The sequence below is a fragment of the Cervus elaphus genome, chromosome 11 (genome assembly GCF_910594005.1).
Source record: "Cervus elaphus chromosome 11, mCerEla1.1, whole genome shotgun sequence".
Lineage (NCBI taxonomy): Eukaryota > Metazoa > Chordata > Mammalia > Artiodactyla > Cervidae > Cervus > Cervus elaphus.
Genome location: NC_057825.1, coordinates 21380802 through 21392284, shown reverse-complemented (window position 1 = coordinate 21392284; position 11483 = coordinate 21380802). Strand labels below are relative to the sequence as shown.

Sequence of the window (11483 nt, the reverse complement as noted above, 5' to 3'; positions counted from 1 at the left end):
TATCCATATATGCATATTTTCAGGCTTCCCAGTGGGCACTAGTGGTAAAGAACCTGCCTGCCATTGCAGGTTAGACTTAAGAGGCTTGGGTTCCATCCCTGGGCTGGGGAGATCCCCTGGAGGAGGACATGGCAACCCACTCCAGTATTCTTGCCTGGACAATCCCATGGACAGAGAAGTCTGGTGGGTTGCAGTCCATAGGGTCGCACAGAGTTGGACAGAACTGAACATGCACATGCACATTTTCTAGTCTGGGAGGAAAAGCAGACTATATCATGTGTCACCCATGGTAGGACACTTTTTAAAAAAATGTCCGGTCTTAGTTGTGGCACCATGTGGGATCTCAGTCCTCCCCACCCACCCAACGAGGGATCAATTCCCCCCACCCATCCCCTGCATTGGAAGGTGGATTCTTAACCACTGGACCACCAGCGAAGTCCTTGGAAGGACACTTTTGAGTCAAAAAAAGAAAGCTCTGTACAATTATGCCCACTGGAGCATATTTGCAATTTATGATTATGCACAAACTCCAGAAATAAGGCCTTCCTGGGAGGCTGGCAGAAGAGAATACAGACTGTATGACAGTCCACCACAGGGCCACTGGGTTTGAAAAAAGGGTCAAGAAAGTGCTCCCCTGTCTCCTGACTCCCTCTTGCCGAATGTCTCCTGGCAGACATTCCTAGCAGTCAGTCCCTGACCCTAGGGCGACTCGTGCGCTCCCCCAGGCCATCACCAAGAGTGGTGAGCAGGATCCATTCATGCATTTCCCCCCAACGAGTCTCCTCTGCTGCTGCTCATCTTGGGAACAGACCTCTGTTCCTCTGCTGAGGGGTCGGAAAGAAAGGCACCAGCCTCCATAGTCAGTGGCCACCAACAGTGCTTTATAACTAGGAGTTTAGGAGACCCTGTTCCAGCCCTGTCTGGGCCTCTGATTTCCAATGGAAATTGAGTCAAGACATTTTTTTTCCTCCTCCCTGGCTACCCCTTTTTTCAGCTGTAAAATGAGAAGCCTAATACCCGTCCAGCTCAGCTCACGTGACTGCTTTAGAATTATATTTTTCAATTCCAGGAAATCTATGGTGGTTTACTATAAGCCCGGCCTAGGATGGGTGTTAAGGATCCAAATATAAGTAAGATTTGGTCTCTGCCACCCAGGAGCTTGGAGTCCAGCTTCAGAGAAACACTTGGAAATACATCATTTCATTGTATAACGGTGTGGCAATTAGATATCAATGCATCCACTTTTCCTGGGCTTCGGAGTTTTCCAGAAAAAGTGATTTTTTTCACCTTGAATTTATCCAAAGCAAATATTTAATTGAAACCTGCTATGTACCAGATACTGAGTTTCGAGTTTTAAAGAATTTATTTCCTATCCTCATGGATCTTGAAAAAGTTCTATGAGTCATACAATAAGATAAATAAGAGATTGGCATTTCTGGCGGAGAGAAAGAATGTACAGAAGCAAAGGAGTGGGATGTTCTGAAATTTCTAGTAACTCTCCATGGCTCTGGTACTGGTAGTTTAGGAGCAGCAGCCAGGCATGTGGCAAACAAAGTGAACTGGGAGTAGAATGAGAAGGGACAGACAGACCAGCCAAAGCGGAAGAGATGTGGAGTGAAAGCTGCCATTAAGTGGGGAAGTGACTTGATTGATTGGGGTTCCAGAAAGATCATACTGGAGGTCATATGAAATAAATATCAGTGGGCTTCCAAGGAAAGAGAAAGCCCTGTCACCTGGAGAGACTGAGAAAATGGTCAAACATATTGGTACAAAACAGATGCTGTGAGCTTCCCTGGTAGCTCAGCTGATAAAGAATTCGCCTGCTATTCAGCAGACCCTTGTTGGATTCCTGGGTCTGGAAGATGAACTAGAGAGGGGAGAGGCCACCCACTCCAGTGTTCCTGCCTGGAGAATCCCGTGGACAGAGGAGCCTAGCAAGCTACAGTCCATGGGGTCACAGAGAGTCAGACATGACTGAGTGACTTCAGCACCGCACATCAATGGATATTGTGCATGATTGATGGTACATTCATGACTTGTGATGAAATTATATGGTGGCCACAGTCCGGCCCATTCTTAAAGGCCAAATTCATGATCTTCAGAAACTACTGTAGTGCAGGATAAATTACATAGTTTATACCTAGTGCCTTAAACCTTTTTATCCGAATTCACAGTAATTCTTCTTAGATTGAAAAAAAAAAAAAAAAAAACATGTAATAGGAAGATCTTTGTGGGAATCTTCATTTATTCACTTTTTAGCTATATGACCTTAGATGAATTTGAAATACTTTAATTATAAAATGGGCTTCCCCGGTGGCTCAGTGGTGAAGAATCCACCTGCAGTTCAGGAGATGGAAATTTGATCCCTGGGTGGGGAAGATCTCTTGGAGAAGGAAATGGCAACCCACTCCAGTATTCTTGTCCATGGGAAACCCCATGGACAGAGAAACCTGGCAGGCTGCGGTCCTTGGGGTTGCAAAGAGTCACATCTTAGCGACTGAACAGCAGCACATAAAGCAGCTAGCATAATGTCTTGCGTATAATATAAATATCACTATTGTCATTATTTGAATATGTCCACAGAAAGCAATTCAACAGGCACGGATAATGATAATAATAATAGACAAAATGCCTAAAATATCAATAAAATGTATAGGAGTTGTTAAAATAACAGTTGTAGGTATGGTTAAATACAAATTATGTAGCTATGATAAAAGATGATATGGCAATTAAACTAGGGATTATATTATTACAGAGGAATAGTAACCAGTCCCTGGGCTTCCCATGTGGCTCAGTAGTAAAGAATCTGCCTGCCAGTGCAGGAGATACAAGTTCAATCCCTGGGTCAGGAAGATCCCCTAGAGGAGTAAATGGCAACCCACTCCAGTATTCTTCTTGCCTGGCAGGCTACAGTCCAAGGGGTTGCAAAGAGCTGGACATGACTGAGCATAGCACACATTAACCAGCCCACTCTGTAGAACAGTCAGATCCAGCTACCATAGGTTGCTAATCTCCTGTGCATGTTTTCCAGAATGTCCTGTCTCTTGAAATGCGTGTAACTGCTCCTTAATTCACTTCATCTCTCGTTAGTTCATTCATCTAGTAAATGTACAGTAGGTACCTGCTAAGTGTAAAACCCTAAGCTAAGTGATGTGTTTGTTGATCAGATAACACTCTTGAGACTACTGTGTCATTTGAAGGCTTATGTATACCATGGGTAATGATAGTCTTCTTTCTTAACTCTCACATCAAGCCATACCTAGGCTCAAAAATCTGTGACAAGCTTCCAGGACAAATTGTAGACATGGCTACCATATGCAGAAGTGCACAAATGCAGAACATTCCATTCCCCTCTGAGGTCTTTGTGAGTGTCACCCTTGGAGTTGTGCAAAACATGATCTTCTTGGCCATACCTGTAAACCTGGGCATAGATACAGGGAGTTGGAATTTAAGAAATTCCCAGCAGCTTCGTCTCCCACTCCTCTCGGTTACATGCCCACCAGCCGCTCACACCACTCTGTGGACTCTGCCTCTATGTCTATGACTTGACACAGGTGTCTATGAGGACCTGCTTGATGACTAGGATCTCTGTATTTCCCTGAAGTTACTCCTTTCCAAGGTGTTCCTTCTAGCTTGTTCATATCATGTTCCCTACTTCCCTTATCTGGTTTTATGGCTGCCTCAGGTTTTACAAATGGTATGTTAAGGTGGCGTGCATGTGGTTGGCCAAGAATGAGGAGGTTTGTGGTGTAAAGACATGAATTGTAATCTAGATATTCCTGATGACAGTATCTGCAGATCACCTAGCATCAGAGTCAGTATCAGTCGTCAGGAAGGTAAATGCCCCTAATTACTCCTCCAAGTTAACTCTAGAAAGAGATTCCATCATTCCTTTGTGCAAGGAGGAAGTGAGAGATCCAGGGGAGAGGGTAAATAGCTTCACTGCTGCAGTCCTCAGAGATGCATTTGGCCAAGTTCACTGTGACCCTGGGGTTTGGATATAGTCAGGATGGAGAGATGCTTTTCCAGTGGTATGAAGCCTGTGGCTTGCTTCCAAGCTTCATGTCATAAATTGCCCCATTACTTTGAGAGTCTTCTCTTTTACTAACTTTAATAATAATTATACTTCAATTATGCCTTCTGAGCACTAGCCCAGCCACTTTCTTTCTCTCTGCTTCTTATATAATCCATCAAAATAGATATTATTACCCCCACTTTTCAGATGAAGGAACCACGACCAGGACCCAGAAAAACTCATTAACATTTCCCATGGTGGCCCATTACTCAATGGCTGTGCTGCTCACGTGTGTGTGTGTGTGTGTGTACGTGTGTGTGTGAGGGAAGAAGGGGGCAGGGGAATGAATAAGGTTCATGCACATCACGTTGCCTGTCATCAGGCTATTTTAGATGTCCAAACCTTTGGCTTGAATGGCTCACTTGTGATCCTTCCATAATAGTGATTCTTTTCTCAATTTGTCCTAAACAGTTTGTCTTTGAAAAAATGGTTGTTTATGTGCAAGGTGATTTCCTAGCAGTACCTACTAAAAAGTGACTTTGTATTTGTTTGTTTTACCATGGCAAGGTAAAGGGTCTGTTTTTCTCTTTGGATAAATGGTCTACTAGCAGGAGTCCAGTGTATAAATACAAAAGAAATTGGCGTGTTGGAACAATCTTTTCTTCCCCCATGCCCTGGTTTTGTTGTTTTTCTTCCCGTCCAAGGAAATAGTTGTTGAGTGCTTACAAGTGAAATGAATATAGGAGAATGTTGTTGCTGTTATTGCTTTTAAATTAAATTAGAGGAGGATGGGAAACCTAGTATATGGGAATTTTGTGAATATTGCAAATTGTCTGCCATCCTGTTATATATTGCAGAGCAGCTAATAAAACAAAGTGAAAACTGGTAAAATAATCCAGCTAGTCCAGCAAGTGCTACAAATTTACATTTATCTACAGAGCTAGGTTACTGTAAAAATAGATTCAGTTTGAAGGGTGTTCTGGTAAGTCAGTGTGTTTCCATACCTGGCACACAGACAAATGTTGAGGGAGACGATTTCCCACCCTCTGCCACCCCCCGCACCCCATTCCGTTTCTGAATTTTAGGCCTTTGAATGACACTTCAATCCCCTACCATTCGTGGAGTGGAGGTAACTGATACCCTCCTTACAAAGGGAATAGGCTGAACTGAATGATCATCTACATCCCTCTTCAGCTTTTAAAAGCCCACCTTCAGTTTGGGAAAAACAGGCTGGTCACCAGCAGACCAGGGTCTGAACAAGGACACATTGAGCTTTTATCCCATTTGGGCCCCAACTTGGCCAGTTAGTCACATGACCTTGGACAGCCCTGACTGCTCAGATTAAGGTCTATTAAGAATTAATATGTGCCATAGCCTCACCAATTTGCAAAGCATTCTTACGTATTTTGTGCCATTTAATCCTCACGATAGCTCCATAAAGGAGGTTTCATTACACACCTCAGAGGAAGAAACTGAGTCTCAAGGAAATTAGCTCATGAGCACAAACCCAGTACTGTTTATTTGTCTGTGTCCGTCAGGTCTTTTAGTTGTGGCACACAATATCTTCGTTGCAGGATTGTTCACTGTGGTGCAGAGTCTCTAGTTGTGGCATGTGCGGTCAGAAGTTGAGGCATGCAGGCTTAGTTGCTCCACAGCATGTGGGATCTTAGTTCCCAGACCAGGGATCGAACCCGTGTCCTCTACATTGCAAAGCAGGTGTTCTTCACCACTGGTCCATCAGTGAAATTCCAGAAACCCAGTACTTCTGATATTTTACCACAACTCTCCTTTCTGCCACCACCTTCTCCTCTGCCTTGTCCTTGCATCCTTTCCTTTCCTCTCGCCTCTGTTTCCTTCTGGGTTCAAATATTGTTTTAAATTTCAAACAATTTGAGGGTCCTTACCTAGAATTTTGTTTGATGGTTTCATTGAATAGTTGCAAACCAGGAAAGTGCATTTAAAGGCAGTACCTATATGATAGTGGTTTCCACCTTGTGAGCCTTGGATCCTCAGGTGGGCTTGGAGCAGAGGGTGTGCAGTGTGGAAACTCAGTGCTATGTGGACAACCTGTTCAGTGAGCTATAGATGGAATGAATGATATGTCCCATCCATATCTGTGTAATTCACATTCAAATATATAAGAGTGCTTTGAGTGTTAAAACTGTGAACAAATAACTGATTTCATAGTATATTTCCCATATATCTAATTTGTATCCCTCGGGAGAACATGAAATTTTATATCATTTACATTTTGTCCCAGAACTCAGAAAGATTGAGACTTGTTCTTCACTGGATAGGTAACTCCTAGCCATGACCCAACACTTTAGAAAATGGGTTCATCTGTACGTGTTGACCTGAGGGATGGTGTATGATCCTGGGTGGGGTGTAAACTGGAGGAGGGTTGAAGAAATTCAGTCCCTTGTTCTAAATATGGGGTAAGCATCAAGTCTCAGGCTTCATTATCTTCATTTGCATAATAAAAGAATCTGCTAGCAAATATGACTTTAGAGTATTTTGCTACAGGGAAGTAAGCCGCTTTCTAAACCTCACAGTTGTTCAGTGACCACAACCCTTGGCCCATGACAGACTCTGGAACTGCATCTAGAAAAGAGTGAGATACAAAAGTCAACCAATCATCATCCAAGAGATCAGGAAAGTGTATATAGTGCATTCTTTCTGAAGTTCAGTAGTTCTGTGACCTTTAGTCAATTCTGGAATATCCCTAAACCTCACTTTCTGCTTCCTTAAAATGGCACCATCATAGTACAAATCTTGTAGGGTGTGATGAGAACTGTGGACAGGTGAATGAAGCTCTGTGTAGGGCCTGGAGGTAGTGAGGACTAGCCCTGACCACAGTACAGTTAGCCCTCCATATCCACAGGTTCCACATGCATGGATTCAATCACCTGTGGATCAAAAATAATTGAGAAAAAAATACAGAAAGTTCCAATATGCAAAATTTGAATTTGCCTGCATCATCAACTATTTCCATAGCATTTGCATTGTATTAGGTATTTAAAGTAATCTAAAGATGATTTAAAGTATACTGGAAGATGTTCATAGGTTATATGCAAATTAAAAAAAGAACTATATATATATAGTCTGTGGATTTTGGTATCTGAGGGGCAGTTGGGGAGGTGTCTTGGAACCAATCCCCTATGGATACAGAGGACAACTGGGAGACAAGGTCACTGTCAGACAGTGGGGGAATGTGATTGCTGAGCTAAATGCTAGGACTTCATGCCACTGACCAGATGTTGCCCTAGCCTTAAGATAAAAGATCCTCATTAGCCAGAAATCACATGGTGTAATAGGAAGAGCGCTAGATCAGGAGCTGAGTTAGTTATGTTATCTTCTTCTTTTATATACTTGTATTAGCTAACCATTGCTGCATAACAAATTGCCCCCCAAAGCTTCCAAGGTCGCTCCTTTAGGTATTGATAGGATTCAAGTCCTTGAATGCTGTTGGGCTGAGGGTCTCATTTCCTCCCTGGACGTTAACTGGAAACCACCCTCTAATCTGAATCACATGAGCTTCTCTAAAGGGCAGCTGACAGCATGGCATCTTGCTTGATTAGAACAAACACTGGAGAAGACCCAGAGAGAGGACAAGCCAGACAAACGTCCAAGTCTTTTGTAGCCTAATCCTGGAAGTGACATCATCTTGCCATAGTCTCCTTGTTAAGAGCAAGTCGCCAAGGCCATCCCACAGAACAAGAGAGGATTCCACCAGGTGTGAAGACCAGGAATTATTAGGAGCCTTTTTAGAAGCTGTCTGCCTTTCTGTTCTCTAGGGTAGGATGCCAGATTCTTGGGGTAAAGATGATTCTGTTTAGCAGGAAGGGGTGGAAGCTAGCAGCTGCTGGCCTACACTGAGAAAATATGTACAACTTTTGGTGTTCTTCAAGAATTCTTCCCTCTGGCATGGTGGCTCCAGGGCTGGACAATGGCAATCTCAGCTTCTCTGCCCCCTGCCATCTTGATCTACCCTGAGATGCCCAGGCATTCCCTGGAATCTAGGGATGGGCAGAGAATGCTTCCATTTGGAGACTTGGAGGCCCTGGAGATATAGCCCCATGTTTTAATTTCTCTCTATAACCACAGTTACTATGCTAAAGCCTTTGACTGTGTGGATTAAAACAAACGGTGGAAAATTCTTAAAGAGATGGGAATACCAGACCACCTGACCTGCCTCCTGAGAAATTTGCATGCAGGTCAAGAAGCATCAGTTAGAACTGGACATGGAACAACAGACTGGTTCCAAATCTGGAAAGGAGTACATCAAGGCTGTATGTTGTCACCCTGCTTATTTAATTTATATGCAGAGTATATCACGAGAAATGCCAGGCTGGATAAAGCACAAGCTGAAATCAAGATTGCTGGGAGAAATATCAATAACCTCAGACATGCAGATGATACCTCTCTTACAGCAGAAAGTGAAGAAGAACTAAAGAGCCTCTTGATGAAACTGAAAAAGGAGAGTGGAAAAAATTGGCTTAAAACTCAACATTCAGAAAACTAAGATTGTGGCATCCAGTCTCATCACTTCATGGCAAATAGATGGGGAAACAATGGAAACAGTGAGAGATTTTATTTTCTTGGGCTCCAAAATCACTGCAGATGGTAACTGCAGCCATGAAATTAAAATACACTTCCTCCTTGGAAGAAAAGCTATGATCAACCTCTACAGCATATTAAAAAGCAGAGATATTACTTTGGTCCATCCAGTCAAAGCTATGGTTTTTCCATTAGTCATGTACGGATGTGAGAGTTAGACTATAAAGAAAGGTAAGCCCTGAAGAATTGATGCTTTTGAACTATGGTGTTGGAGAAGACACTTGAGAGTCCCTTGGACTGCAAGGAGATCCAACCAATCCATCCTAAAGGAAATCAGTCCTGAATATTCATTGGAAGGACTGATGCTGAAGCTGAAACTCCAATACTTTGGCCACCTGATGCAAAGAACTGACTCATTGGAAAAGACCCTAATGCTGGGAAAGATTGAAGGCAGGAGAAGGGGACAACAGAGGATGAGATGGTTGGATGACGTCACCAACTCGATGGACACGGGTTTGAGTAAGCTCCTTGAGTTGGTGATGGACAGGGAGGCCTGGCGTGCTGCAGTCCATGGGGTTGCAAAGAGTCACACAGGACTGAGTGACTGAACTGAACTGAACTATAACCACAGTGCTAGGACAGTGATGGGTGCACGGTGGGTGTTACCACTGTTTTCTGGATTAGTCTCTTAGAAGCCTGGTGTAATGGACCTTTGGAGTCAGGCAGGGGAGACCTGAGAGTGTCCCACATCTGCCTGGACTTCTGTGCCCACCCTTGACCCTCAGTCTGTGTTTGAATGGAAGAGGCTACATCTTGTCATCCAGTCTTCAAATGCTTCTTGGATGTTTCTAAATGATTCCTTTTTAAGTCCACATTTCACAACTAGAATTATCCCATTGTGTTCTGCAAAATCTCCTTAATTGAATATTCTCTTTGTCAACCCAATAAACTGCTAGTTTTGCAATAAGATTCCCCTGGCACCTTTCCTGGAAGGTTCAGTGTGAGAAAGTCACTCACATAACTAGAAATGTAGTAAAAAATAATTGCCTGTCAGTTAGCTAAGTTCTGTTGATGGATCACTTTCCATGTTTCTAGCACCATACTAGGTCCAGAGCAGAGCATAGTTGATCATATAGGAACTCAGTATAAATGACAGATGTCTCTCATACACAGCCTTCTTTCCTCATCTGAGGTTGCTTTTCTTTTCCTAGCTCATGTTTACTTGGGCCATAAATCACCAAGATTGTATTACACACATGAAGTGACCTCAGTGAGGGGTAAATGTACCAAACTAAAGATAGACACAGGGTCTTGTAGAGGGGACTTCCCTGGTAGCTCAGACAGTAAAGAATCTGCCTGTAATGCAGGAGACCCAGGTTCAATCCTTGGGTTGGGAAGATTCCCCTGGAGAAGGGAATGGCAACCCACTCCAGTATTCTTGCCTGGAGAATTCCACGGACAGAGGAACCTGGCGGTCTACAGTCCATGAGGTCACAAAGTGTTGAACACGACTGAGATACTAATACTACTACTGCTACAGAGTCTTGACACTCCTCCCAATAGGAGGTGGGTTCCAGTACCCTGCCGATGAATATAAACTTGTGTGAAATTGTTTGGATCAATAAAGAATTGTGGACATGATGCAGACTCAGTTTTAGGTTTTGCCTTTGAGAAGACTGGAAGCTTCTTTTCTTAGTCTCTTGGAGGTCTGAGCTGCCGTACAATAAATCCAATCAACTACCCTCCTGGAGAAAACCCACAGAGAGGCTTGCACGATGACATGGAAATGGAGAGGGGCTCAGTGTAGCCAAACCTTAACAAAGCTCCAGGCGGGAGAGTGAAAGCCATCTTGATCCCTCCAGACCAGACCAGTAGCCAACAGAATACCACTGAATGAGCACAGTTATGCCAGCTGCCCAAATTACTGCCACACAAAATCATAATGTAATAATGTGGTGGTTGTTTTCCACCATTAAGTATCAGGTCAATTTTTTGCTCAGTAACATAATAGAAAACTGGAACGAGGTAGTATAGTCATCTTTCTGGGTCAGCTAGGCACCACCTCTAGGAAGTCTTTCCCAGAGGAGTAAAATAATTCTTACTGTCAGACTATACACAGGTTGAATGACTCCCAAGCCCTCCTTCTTCTGATCCATCTGGCTAAGGGAATATCCTCTTTCCTGATGAGCTTGGAAACATGGGATGATGATTGTACAATGAATTCAGATTAATCTGCCATAATTATATGAGGTGAGCATGACCTTTCTCGATAGATCTGGAGCTCTCCAAGGGGTAGGGCCACACCTTCTCCTTTCTCCTCTGTTCTGTTCTTGTCACAGCGCTGGATGCCTGATGAGAAAATGCAATTCCATTCAGAAAACAATGGGTTAGGATGGTTCCTTTCCTTTAATTCTAAGATCAGCACTTTACTGCAAACTACTTCCCTTGAAGATGAGCCCAGGTATCACCATGGATGTGAGGGAAGGCACCACCACTTGAGGGCTCTCCCAGAAATTACCCTCTTGATTTTCAAAAACCACCAGTGCTTGTGGGCTTCCCAGGTGGCACAGTGGTAAAGAGCCCACCTGCCAATGGAGGAGACTCGGGAAACATGGGTTCAATCCCTGGGTCAGGAAGATACCCTGGAAGAGTAAATGGCAACCCACTCCAGTATTCTAGCCTGGACAATCCCATAGACAGGGGCATCCATGGGGGTCTCAAAGAGTTGGACAGGACTGAGTGACTGAGCACCCACATACCAGTGCTTGTAGTAAAATTATAACAAATATTTCTTCATAGTTATCAATTGAGCTTTATTTCCAGCAATTCTGTGTGATGCATTCTATTCTCCAGTAATTACGACTCAGGCTCTTGACTATCTGGAATCCCTTTCTCATCTCCATAAATCTTG

General features: G+C 43.5%; 1 long non-coding RNA gene across 2 annotated transcripts in view; it reads left to right on the top strand.

Moving 5' to 3' along the window:
- Positions 1–11483, top strand: part of LOC122703018 — a 42787-nt gene that overhangs the window by 1097 nt on the left and 30207 nt on the right. The window lies entirely within an intron of this gene.